Source organism: Panthera pardus, unplaced genomic scaffold (genome assembly GCF_024362965.1).
Source record: "Panthera pardus isolate Hobbes unplaced genomic scaffold, ASM2436296v1 HiC_scaffold_17, whole genome shotgun sequence".
NCBI lineage: Eukaryota > Metazoa > Chordata > Mammalia > Carnivora > Felidae > Panthera > Panthera pardus.
In genome coordinates, this window is record NW_026526732.1 from 35,172,153 (window position 1) to 35,186,143 (window position 13,991).

A 13,991-nucleotide genomic window follows, 5' to 3' on the forward strand; every position below is an offset into this window, starting at 1 on the left:
AAGTCTAGTTATCATCTAATTCCTCAACCTATGTTACCATCACAAGCAGAAGGATGAAAAGATGCATTGGAAGTTTTAAAAGTTTCTCTTTACAGTTTGCAGTAAATATACAAAATTATTTGGAGGGTTCTCATCAATAGGTCAAGTTACTTTTTACATATACACACCACATGCATATACTCATACATGTAATTTTTTAAACGTTACTTTTGAATTACTAATGTCAACTGCTTAAGATCTTGGCCTTCTAAACTATTGTAGATGTTAGTCTAGGCTGGACTTGACTGTACTCTATAATATCACTCCTATTTTCAGATTGCACAGAATATAATAAGGGACTTGATCTACATTTTGGTAATGTTTAAGTATCTTAAGAATTAATGTATCACCAGCACTAGTATCTGTTACCACACAGAAAATGTACATTATAATTTAAACTTAAAATCTGGGGCACGTGGGTGGCTCAGTTGGTTAAGCGTCTGACTCTTGATTTTACATCAGGTCATGATCTCACAGTTTGTGGGATTGAGCCCACATTGGGCTCTGTGCTGACAACATGGAACCTGCTTGGGATTCTCTCTCTCTCCCTCTGTCCCTCCCCAGTTCATGCGCGCTCTCTCTCTCTCTCTCCCTCAAAATAAATAAACATTAAAAACAAAAACAAAAAATAAACTTAAAATTTATCATCAATATCTTATCTATATTACTAAAAGATCATAACTTACATACTGACACCATGAAGGCTACCAATCCTGGTTAATAGCTGAGAGTATCTAATTTTTTTTAAAGAAATGTATATTGATACACTGTCTCTTTTAAATTCTGGATGATCAAGATAGCATCCCCTGCCTTGATTTCTACTTTCCTAATTAATTTATACAATAATGTGTAAGAGTCATCATTTACACACGTGGTACTGATTGATTATATGAGCATTCCAATAGTAAGATGTCATGAATTCGACATGACCTATGGTAAGAAAGAAGTGAAAAAAATTGGCATTAAGACTCTACGAAATTAAACTCCCCAGCTTCTATTTAGCACGTGAAATATGCCAAATTCTTTCCTTCTTAGGGCCTCCTGGGATCCTGCTGTTTCTGCCTGGAATGAACTTCTCTCTTATCTTTTCAGAGACTGGATCCTTGTCTTGTGTCATTTTTCAGCTTCAGTGGCCCTTCCTGGTGTGGCCATTCCCAGGGCACCTAGCCAGGTTTTCAAATTTCTGCAGAACATTTTCTTCATAGTACCAAACATTTTAGAATTACTTTAAGGCTTCCCTATTTATGGGTTACCTCCTTGACTAAAAGGCAAGCTGTAAGAGAGCAGGAACTTGGTCTGTTTTGCTCTTCACTTTATATCCAGCTCTTAGAACGATGCCTAACTACTAGCAAATATTGAATGAATGTTCAATAAATGATTAAACAGTTACCCAACACGTCTTGCCAACCTTGTTACCATTCTTATTGCCTATTTTTCTATAAACACTTCCAGAAAGAGCTTTTGTTTTATTGTTCCTTAACCTCTCTCGAATTATCTAAAATAAATCCAGCCTCTAAGAGTCAGTCCCTACCTAACCTTCTTTATGAAACCATCCCTAACTGTTTTGGCTCATGCTTTCCTTTCTTACATTTCCTTTTCTTTCTTTTTTTTTGCTCTTAAAAGTTTTCTTTTAATATGCCATGAGATATCTTGATTATATATTTTCCAAGATACTTTTCCAGCTGCATCTTTCAATTCTTCCAAAAGATTTTACCAGTCTATCCAATGTAATGCAAGATGCTGCATTATACTTCTGTCCTCCTCTTTTTGAGAGCAATACAATCCTAATGACATCAATGGTCATACATTCTTATCTAATTAGGAAAAATATTTACAAACATCAGAAACACAGTTCTGAAACATCTGTATTACTTCTGAACTGAATTGGCATTTTCTGGCTTTAAAGAAAGGCAGCAGTTTTAAGCTTGTGACTTGCTGATGAACACATTTCTGGTGAGGGAAAGGGAAGGGGAGTGAATGTGGCATTTCTCCGCTGGCCTCAAAGTGCTAAATTTCACAAAGGGATACATCCAAAGCAAATATGCAAGGGTGATTTTTAAAACTTTTATTGCAACACAACAATGAAGTAAACAGTAGACACCTCCCAATTTGTTTCCTAAAACAAACCAAAAAAACACGTGAACAGAGAGATAATTCTGCCTATTCTTGCACAGATCCTCACATTCAATGATCAAAAAAAATTTATATGTCAGTAATTATTTACATTTTAAGAAGTTCCTCTTCTCTCCTTTCCCCCCAACCCCACCAACTATTTAACTTGAAAGAATGGGCTTTCTTACACATTAACTTTATACGTATTTGAAGAAGCAACGATAACTATCAATAACTTGACATTTCTGTTTACAGCTGATCCAATTTCTTTCAATTTCACAAAGCCATTATCAAGGGCTCCCACAAAATAGAGACCGTAGGTTCTAGGTAGCAAAGATTCTTTCAGAAATCAATGTTAAGTCAAAGAAATATAAAGCAGGGCATTACACTAAATTTTTGGATCCAATACACTAAAAAAGGCGACAACCAGAAAAAGTTACCTAGTTTTTTTATAGAAGAAATAATGACCTGTAAAAAATATGATTTCTGGTTGTGTAATAGTTTACACACTATGTGGATTTGTGGCATCTGCTAATTAAAGCAGACATGTACTGTATATATATCTGCCCTATATCTCCACCCCCAACAATCTCATACCTTACACCAAGTATTGTGGCGATCAGCCCAAGTCCCTTCCAATCTTCATCAAAGTTTTGCTGTAGAAGGAAACTGACCTCCAAGTTCTTATTCTTCTCCCAAGCAAAATATGCTCACATCACAAGTCCTGTGGGAGATCCTAGTACCTGTAATCTTTCTATACCTTCTCATTCCTGAGGTATTACCTGAATGTAGTTCACAGGACCACTTCCACCTTCTGCAATTCCTCCCCGACACCTCCACTCCCTCCTCCTCAACTACCCTACTTGAACTGGTTCACCGACCACCTGAATAAAATGCTCCTGGTGTTGGCTAATTTGCTGCGGTAGTTGAGAATTTTCTTGACCTATTGTAGCGGTGCTAGAAACCGGGAAGAAGTTTGTTGAATAATTTGCCTCAGCTGTTGAAACTAAGGCTTATCTGCAAAACTTCAAGGGGATGTCCTCCAGAACGTGTAGGCATTGCTGCAGGTGCAGCCATTGAACACTGAGGAGCCCCAGGACCAGCCACCAGAGGGGGAGCAACCACAGCCTGACTTCCTCTACCTCCGGGATTCCCATAAAAAGGTGTTCCACTGCTCTGTCAGGGTGGTGGAGAATGGCTCTCAGGGCTGCAATTATTTGCTGGCCTCCACAGCCTATGAACATGACCTCAGTTACCACAGCCCATAGACATGACCTCAGTTATCACGGTCTCACAAGACTGACCCTTACACGTGCGCTGGTTGCATTTTCACAGAGGTTTGACCAAGGGGCGCCTGGGTGGCTCAGTCGGTTAAGTGCCCAATTCTATTGCGGCTCAGGTCATGATCTCATGATTGGCGAGTTTGAGCCCCATGTGGGGCTCTGCGCTGACAGCATGGAGCCTGCTTGAGATTCTCTCTCTGCCTCTTCCCCACTCTAGTGCGCTCTCTCTCTCTCTCTCTCTCAAAATAAAATAAACTTAAAAGAATGTTTGGCCAAGAAGAATCTCCTGATGTACCATCCAGTCGATGTTGGGTTAGTAGCCACTGGTGTTTCTGCCGGCTTTTCTGCAGGTGTTTCTTGGTTCATTGCTGGAAGTGTTTTGGGCTCAGAAGATGCTGGTTAATGCTGGAATGAGGAGTTCAGGTGTGGGAGTGGGAGCCAAAGTAGGGTGGGGGTGGGGACCTGAGCCCCAGCCAGTGCCGTGGAGGAGCTAATTGTGGCGAGGTGGCAGGATGTGACTGTTGGGCTGTGGCTGGTGCTGGTGCTGTCACTGCTTTGGGTTTTGCCACCATAACTATCACAAGGTTTTTCCATCAACTTCATTTTCTTTTACAGCAGTATCATCAGGAAGGACCTTGCCTGAATAATTATTCCTATGGGAAAGACTTCGTTCCCCTTTTCCGACTCAGTCTCCTCCTCCAGTGCTTCCACAGTCTCCCCTGCATTGACATCAATCCTGCTGCCGGAGGGTCTTCTGGGTGACCCACATGGTGCCGCCGGGCAGCTCTGCGCCCAGCCTGCTCTGGGTGCTGGCTACTTGGCGGAACCCTCTTTCAGATTTTCAAACACAACTATCATGATCACCATTCATGACTATTTAGCGTAATAATTTTGATTTTTTTAATGTTTATTCATTTTTTGAAAGACAGAGACAGAGTGCAAGCAGGGGTGGGGCAGAGAGAGAGGGAGACACAGAATCCAAAGCAGGCTCCAGGCTCTGAGCTGTCAGCACAGAGCCCCAAGCAGGGCTCGAACTCACGAACCGCGAGATCATGACCTGAGTCAAGGTTGGACGCTCAACTGACTGAGCCACCCAGGCACCCCATAGGGTAATTATTTTGCTAGGTGTTTTGCCTTATCTATGTAAGCTCTGTCTTTGGGGCTAAGGCTATGTCTTACCTCTTTTTATTTCTCAGAGTTTCAGGCAGAGTAGATATTGGGTGATTAGCTGATATAATAATAATCAAACCAACTACAAATTCCTTGGACATTCTAAAGCCTGTTGGAGGGGAAAGAATCTCTCTCTCTATGCCTTCCCATTACCACTCAAACTGGCCATATGCCAGGTGCTATGCTTGCCAGCGAATGTGAATGGCTGGCCAGTTTCTGGGCATTTTTCAGAGCCTAATAGGAAGCTTGTGCTCAAGAGCTGCAGCTGAGTGCTGAGGAGGAGAGCCAGGCAGGAGAGCCTCCAGTCCCAACCACACTACATCCTTGTACTGGGCCCACGATCATTAAACAGTGGCCTGCGATCACACACCAAGTACTACGCTGGTGAGGGCAGTGTTGGGGTTGGGAACAGGGAGAACTCTTTAGGGCCAGCACAGTGCTTACTGAGGAAGAAGACGGCCTTCCCTTGCAGAGTCTAGAAGAGCTGCCTCTCTTGGCTGTGCTCCAGGAGAGGAGGAAATGTGAGGTTCTTGGCCAAAAAAAAAAAAAAAAAAAAAGCATTGACTTACAGTATTAGCACTCTAAAAGAGGAGTTACTCAGGCTCAACTGTATCTTGGATTGATATGTGTGTTCAGAAGGGCTTATAATACTCTCTTGTGTCTCATTTACTCTTCCTGCCTTTAAAGATACACAGAGGACATGATCCCTCTTTTTATACTGGTGAAAATGAAGGTATGGAAAGGTTAAGTGGCATATCTGAACTTGTACATACAGGGAATTGGGGGCAAAACACAAATTTTCCATCTCACAGCTTTTTATTTTGTCTGTATCAAACCCTAACTTATATTTGGCTAACATCCAGGAAGGTTAGGAAAATATATGAAAAAAGTTGAGTATTCTGGGTTGGAGGAGGGGCATTCCTTAAGTTAGGTAGTACTTTAAATGTATAATCTCTAGGGTTTACTAGATTAACATATTTAAGAATCTATATCAGAACATCATAGAGACATATTTTTAAAAGTCATGTCTTATTACACAGTAATTAGGCTGAAGAGTCACCCTTGTCAAAACCACCCATGAGAGACTCCATAAAGGAAGCTTATGACAAATGCACTATCAGCTATGGGGGTGGTGATAGATGGCGGTATCATTGTAAAAGCTAAATTCACAAAAGTTTCATCCAGGACAGGCTATTGATAATGTTACAGATGAATGCTAAATACTACATGATAGGAGCTATCTATATGATTCAGTTTGGTTCTTCTTGTATTTTATTAAATTACCATTCCATTCCCTCGTCATCTTCCCTGATATGCACTGTTATCTTGTCCTTTGAATATTTGACAAATGTCTTCTCATTTATCCTGCTATGTTGTACAATCTTCCTTTCATTCTCTGTCTGTGATTTTCTCATTTTTACATCCTCTTACCTCAGTTCTACAATCTTTCCAGTGTTCTTTTCTAAATGATGCCTTAAGCAATACCTTGTGTTTCTCTCTTACTTTTGATTACCTTTTTTTACATTCAAGTTCACTAAACTGGGTATTTTTTTCCCTTCTATTTTTCTTCTTCTTTTTTTCCTTTTTCTTTTTTTTTAAAGAGTATTTATATTAAGCAGCATGCATTACCATTAGGCACACATTAATTTACTTCTGAACAACGTACCTGTTACTTTCTCACCTTAGCTCAAGCAGTTTTCACTGTGCCTCTTGAAATCTGCACATAATTTTCTTGGTTGGATATTACTAGTGTCTTTCATTTTCTGCCTTCTTTATGTTAAAGCTAGAATCTAATGGGGCAAATCTGACTAGCGAAAAGACAACATTGCTTAGATGTCATCCACTTTTGCATTTGCAGACTTATATGGCTTCCTGCTAAAATTAAATTTCAGATCTAATCATTTATATGCTATTCTCAAGGGTCATTTTCAAAAACTACCGGTTTTGTATGTCTAAGTGTTGGTGAAGTACTCCTCAGGCAAGCTATTACACAACACAAGAGGAAACAGGGAAAAGCCAAGTGACCCTGTAGAATGGTAATAAGTGAGTTCTATGTAATTTCTCCCTAAATATTTCAGGTGTCAATTTTGAAAGTTCCAAACCAAACAAGTATCATGTGTTATACACTTTCTCTCTCTTTTAAAATATAATAGCAGAAATTAAAAAAAAAAAAACAACACTGTTGTCAACTTAAACCTTTTAAACATATAAACAAGGTAAACATTCAAAATTGTTGGCACTTAAAAATTTAAAAACTAGTTTCATTATTTTAGAAACAATTTTTCTTTAAATTTGATTTAAAAATAGGCAGTAAAAGACAATGCAAATAAAGCTAGGTTTTGATATTTTATACAATTCAGTCTATTAGATAGCATTCTCCCCTTCTAGATAAACATTTAGGAGATGTTTTTCAAAGGAAGTAAAATATCCAACTCAATATAAATATACATATATGCCTGATTTTAGTGTGTTTTACACATATTAAAAATCAATGCTTATTTTGAGTTTTTATACCTGCCAGCCAGTTGTTCAAGTGTTATTATTTAAATTATTCACAATTAACTAAATATTACTGAACTATGTGCATGATATTGGTGATAGCATGGTGAGAAAAAATATTTAGAAGACATACTTCCTATCTTTTTGAAACTCATAGTCTGGAGGAGTAGAGAAGTATTTGCTGAGTGATCATGAAAATACATTTATATAATTACAAACTGAAGAAAAAACACAGTAGTATAAGCCAGTTATAGGAGGAGTCTCACCACACCTTAAATGTAACTCATAAGACAGGGTTCCATGAGCTGAGGTTTGAAGGGTTCATTGGAATTAACAGAAGTTAACAACATATAGGAGAAGGTGACTTACTTCAAAGGCTAAAGAAAACATATATGGAAAGGCTCTATGGTGGTGGGATGAGGTAACTGAAGGGCAGTATGGCTGGAGTGCAGACGTCCAGAAGCACAAGTAGTGGGAGATGCAGCCAAAGATAGGATGTGGGGCTTTAACCAAAGAGCAATGAGAAGTTGGGAGGATGAGTTTAAGCACTAGGGTGACATAGTCAAATTTGGAATAGCAAAAGTGCATTCTGGCTACACTGTAGAGAATAGAGTGGAAGGAAAACAGGAGTAAAAGCAAAAGGAATAGGTAGAAAGCCAATATGTTAATTCCAAACTAAAGGTTACAGAGATAGAATGGGAGCTAGTTAGCAGAGATGAAATCCATACAAGAAGGGGAACCTCCTGCATTTGGTAATGAGTTGAATAAGTGGGGGTACAGTGAGGAAGAAAAAGGACCAAGAAAAATTCCTAGCTTTCTGGCTTATATGTTCAGTGCATCAGATAACCAGACTGTGAGCTGGGGGAGAGATGAGGCTGGGGAGTTAAGCAAGAATCACATCACATCACAACGGGAGAGCATTATATGTCATATTGAACAAAATGGAGAGCTGTTGTAGAATTTGAAGGAAAGTGACATGATCAGATCCGTGATTCAGAGAGTTTACTCTGTCATATGAATAATAATTACAGTCAAATATGGCTTAGAGAGAGTGAGGTCATACAAGGAAACTGAATTGGATTGGGTTGAAAATGGTTTTATATACACAATGGAATACTACTTGGCAATGAGAAGGAATGAAATATGGCCTTTTGTAGCAACGTGGATGGAACTGGAAAGTGTTATGCTAAGTGAAATAAGTCATACAGAGAAAGACAGATACCATATGTTTTCACTCTTATGTGGATCCTGAGAAACTTAACAGAAGACCGTGGGGGGAGGGGAAGGGAAAAAAAAAAAGGTTAGAGAGGGAGGGAGCCAAAACATGAGACTCTTAAAAACTGAGAACAAACTGAGGGTTGATGGGGGGTGGGAGGGGAGGATGGGTGATGGGGATTGAGGAGGGCACCTGGTGGGATAAGCACTGGGTGTTGTATGGAAACCAACTTGACAATAAATTTCATATTAAAAAAAGAAAATGAAGACAGAGTAAAAGGTAACTCATTCATTTTGTGGGGGACTGCCTAATATTGGAGGATAAATTGCTGAGATGCTCTAAACAGGAGGAAGTATGTGTTTTAAGAGGAAGATGGTAAGTTTAAGTTGAAATGTCCTGTTGGCAGTTAGGTTTCTAGGACTGAAGCAGAAAAATAAAGTCTGTCTTGAAAATATAAATTTCTTTTTTTTTTTTTTTTTTTTTGAGAGAGAAAACACACCCATGAGTGCGGGGGAGTGGGAAAGAGGAGAAGGAAGGAGAGAGAGAATCCACACAGAATGCGGAGTCTGACGTGGGGCTTGATTCCATGGCCCTGGAATCATGACCTGAGCCAAAATCAACAGTTGGATGCACAACTGACTGAGCTACCCAGGTGCCCCAAAATATAGATTTTTGAATCATCAGCATACACGTGGCAATTAAAGGCCAAAGAAAGACTTTACACATGAGAAGAGATGTAGATTGATGACTGGACCCCAAGGAAACCAACTTTTAAGGGATGGACAGAGTAAGAGACAGAATAAAAGAACAGAGAATTAAAAGAAAAATAGAGGAGGATATGTCAAGAAGGAAGGAAAGGTCAAGAGTGGCAATTGCTATAGGAGGTTCAAGTAAATTAAAGTTTTCATTGAATTCAGTGACCAATTTGTCATTGGTTATCTCGTAGAAATAGTTCAGTAGCAGGCAGAGAGAGGAAATCTAATTTTCAGTGGAGTGAGAAGTTAGTGAAGACTTGTTCCCAAGTTTTCAAAAAAATTTGGCTGTGAAACAGAAGAGGGAGCTAAGAGCAGCTGCTATAGAGAGAGGTATTTGGAGTTGTTATCAAAAAACATCTCAGTATTCCACACATATTGTAGGGCAGTTCAAATATGATTCCTGTGCTCAAGGAACTTATATTCCAAGAGGGAAATCACATGGCAATAAGTCAAAATACACTGCAAGAGATAGAGGATTATGTAATATTTTGCATATGTAGTATTTGCACACTCACAAAATTATATAAAATACATGATAAGTGTTAGTTTGGGGAAGAATATGATTCTCTTTACCAAGGTCATTATAAAACTAGATTGCTCCATGAAAAAATGAGCACAACACATATAAGCACTTGAAGGAGAGAGGGCAACACACACACCAGCTATGTAGGATGAGACTCACCAAATGCTTTAAGAAATCTAAAGAATATGTTAGTCCTAAAGTGCCTGGTTGGCCACCAAAGCAGAAGAAAAGAAGCATCAAAAACATCGGCTATACAAGTGAAAGAACTTTCCAGAGGAAAGGGAACTGGAACTATCAGGTGATTATAAGCCCACAGTAGTTTTCAATCTTGGCTGACATCAGAATCATCCAAAGAGTTCTTGAATATCCCAGTGCACTTACTGCACCTCAGGCCAATTATATCACAGCCCCTGTGAGGGGGTGTGAGACTTGGCCCCAGGTAACTCCAGTGTGGGCCCCTGGTTTAAGGCACTGTCTCCTTTAATGTAGGCAATGGAAATCATGGCTACTGCACTTCTCAGATTCTGATCCCAAATGCTGGCTGGGTGATAAGGCTGTAAGATAAAGGTACTGATGGTCTTAGGCTGATACTATTGGATATTTCCAATATCCAGTATCACATCTTCTAGAAATGATGCCACGTGTATCAATTCACCTTCGGATTATTAAGCAGCTTGACCATGGGGAACGAACTGATCATGAAGACTTGAGTATCTAAGGTCTCCATGAGAGTTATGTTTCTAACTATAAATGTGATAGAGATAAGATTAATTCATAAATGAGGATTTCCATTTTCTCCTCATCCTCACATTATCAAGGAGATCTTTGCTTTCAGCAGTCTTATTTCTAGGCTTTTTGTGTTATAAAATCTAAAGAATTCACAGATAAAAATGGTCTTGCAGTGTGGTAAGAGGAAAAGGAATAACTTTACAGTAGACGAATCTGGCAAACATTACCTCAGCCATGTGATCAAGATCACCATCAGTATAATAAGACATATTGATTGCATGTGTTCTTAATTTGATGTGATACGGATGCTACTTTACCTCTTTGGTCTTTCCCACAAAAACCCATAACTCCATATTTTGATCACAAAAACATGAGGCAAAATCCAACTGAGGGACACCCCACAAATTATATGTACTTGTCAAAACTATCAAAATCATCAAAAACAAGGAAAGTCTAAATCTCAGTGTATAGTCTAAGAAGACATGACTAAATGTAATGCAGTATTTTGGATGGGATTCTGGAATAATATAAAGACATTAAGTGAAAACTGAAGAAATCTGAGTAAAGTACAGCTTTTGGTTAATAATAATGGCTCAATACTAGTTCATTAGTTGTGATAGACATACCATACGAAGAAAGTAACAGTAGGGAAAACCAGGTATGGGTCCTGGAGGAAATCTCTGTCTTATCTTTGTAACTTTTCTATAATTCTAAAGCTATTCTAAAATAACAAGTTTATTTAAGAATGGTATTGGAAGTAACTGAAATTGGATCATAGACCTAATTGTAAAATACAAAACTATAAAGCACCTAGACAATACCATAGGAGAAAATACAGATGACCTTGAATATGGTGACAACATTTTAGATACAACACCAAAGGTATAATCCATGAAAGAAATAATTGATAAGTTAGACTTCATTAAAATTAAAAACTTCTGTACTGTGAAAGATGTTGTCAAGAGAATGAGAAAGCAAACCACAGACTGGGGGGAAATATTTGCAAAAGACATATCTGAAAAAGGGCTATGATCCAAAATATACAAAGACCTCTTAAAGCTCAATAATAAGAAAACAACACAACTAAAAAAAAATGAGAAAAGACTTAGTCCATCTGGGTTGTCATAACAAAATACAATGCGCTAGGTGGCTTATAAACAACCGACGTTTATTTCTCATTGTTGTAGAGATTGGGAAGTACAAGATCAAGTCCCCAGCAGATTCGGTGTCTGGTGAGGACTCACTTCCTGGTGTCATTTTTCACTGTGTCTTCATATGGCAAGGAGGGGGAAAAGGATCTCTCTTTTATAGGAGTTCCTTTAGTGAGAGCACTGATTCCATTCATGAGGGCTCCACATTCATGAACTAATCACTTCTCAAAGGCTTCGCCTCCTATTATCATCATCCTGGCAGTTAGAACGTCAACATAGGCATTTTGGAAGTGACGAAACACTCAGACCATAGTGAAGATCTGAACAGACATCTCACCAAAGATGATGAACATACAGATAGCAAATAAATATATGAAAAAAATGCTTGGCATCATATATCATCAGGGAACTATAAATTAAAACAAGGAGATACAACTCTACACCTATTAGAATGGCCAAAATTCAAAACACTGACACCACCAAATTCTGGGGAGGATGTGGAACAATTAGAACTCTTCTTCATTGCTGGTGAGATGCAAAATGGTGCCGCCAATTTGGAGGATAGTTTGGTGATTTCTTACAAAATGAAACACACTTTACTATATGATCCACCAATTCAGCTCCTTGGTATTTACAAAAATGTATTGAAAACTTATGTATGCAAATGTATATAGTAGCTTTATTCATATTGCCAAAACTTGGAAGCAACCCAGATGTCCTTTAGTAGCTGAATGGCTAAATAAACTGTGGTACAATCAGACAATGGAAAATATTATTCAGAGCTAAAAAAGAAATGAGCAATCAAGCCATGAAAAGAGACGGAGAAAACTTAAATGGATCCTACTAAGTGCAAGAAGCCAGTGTGAAAAGGCTACTGTATGATTCCAACTATACGATACTCTGCAAAAGACGAAACTATAGAGACAGTAAAAAGATCAGTTTTGCGGTGGTTTGAGAGGAGGGGTCGTGAGTCGTTGGAGCACAGAGTGTTTTTAGGGCAGTGAAACTATTCTGTATGATCCTATAATGGTGGAGACAGGTCATTAAACATTTGTCAAAACCCATAGAATGTACACCATGAGGGAACCCAAAAGTCAACTATGAACTTTTAGTGATAATGATGTGTCAATGTAGCTTCATTTATTGTAACAAATGTACCCCTTTTGGGTGGGGGGTGTTAATAATGGGGGAGGATATGTATGTGTAGGATTGGGGGTATATGGTAATACTCTGTACTTTCAATCAACTTTGATTTTATTTTACGCTTATTTACTTTGAGAGAGACAGAAAAAGAGACAGCATGATCAGGGGAGGGGCAGAGAGAGAGAAGAGGACACAGGATCTGGAACGGGCTCAGCAGAGAGCCTGATGTGGGGCTCGAACACACAAATGGTAAGATCATGACCTGAGCCGAAGTCAGAGGCTTAAGTGACTGAACCACCCAGGTGCCCCTCAGCTTTGCTTTTAACCTTAAATTTTTCTGACATATAAAGTCTATTTTTAAAATTTTATTCACTATTGGAGAGTCTGCTGAAGAGATGAGATGATGTAGGCTAACACATAATAGAGGTATGACTTTCCTAGTAAAATATTTATGTTTCCAGGCTTAGATCATTAGGCTGTAATCAGATCATTGAGATAATAATTGTGTCAGGTTTGTTTATACCTCTATCCCCAGTGTCTGTCATTCTGACAGAGTACCTAGAACATGGTAGATGCCCAATAAGTATTGATAAAATGAATGAATAAATGAAGTGTCCCCTGTTCCATGGAATATTCCCTAATTAACATAACAAGATTAACACTTCATTTGCATGTGTTTCTCAGGTGCATTTCTTGTTCCTCTTTTTATTTAATGTTTTATTATATATTTGCATGCAGTTGTCCCATATTACTCCCCATACATTTAAATACATATGTATACACACACATATACACACATGCACACACACACAAACTAGATTCAAGTTCATTGAAGACAAAGACAGCTTCATTTGTATCTTTCGTCTGTAAACACCCAGCTTGGGCGAACATTCAGAAGTGCTTGTTGAATTGAGTTTACTTTGCTGTGATTGGTTGAAAATTTCTTATTTATTTGTATTTACATAACAAATACAAAAGTATTAACTATTAAATTAATAGGAGATAAGTGTACATTAATCTAATTAATACTAACTACATCTGGCAAGAAACCCTATTCTGTATCTTGCTGGTACAAGATTCTGAAAAAGTGTTTAATATGCTATTTGTGATATCAAGGCCATTGTTTAGCGTTCTGTGCTCAGAAACTGATTTGATTTCCCTACAGAAATTTTCCTAAACCCTGCAGCATGCTTGTGTGGTGGAAACCTTACTAGGCCAATGGGAATCTGGAGCCTAGGTTCCACTTAGGTTCCTGAGTCTAGTGAATTATGTAGCCATCGGTAATTCATTTCACTGTCACAACGTGAGGTATCTGTTCTTAAACAAATAAAGAAGAAATGAACTGGATAATATGTAAGAGCTTCTAGCTCC

General features: G+C 38.5%; 1 protein-coding gene and 1 pseudogene across 4 annotated transcripts in view; both read right to left on the minus strand.

Moving 5' to 3' along the window:
• Nucleotides 1–13,991, minus strand: part of LAMA2 (laminin subunit alpha 2) — a 620,981-nt gene that overhangs the window by 133,851 nt on the left and 473,139 nt on the right. The gene's annotated exons all lie outside the window — the stretch shown is intronic.
• Nucleotides 1,011–5,131, minus strand: LOC109260618 (UV excision repair protein RAD23 homolog B-like; annotated as a pseudogene).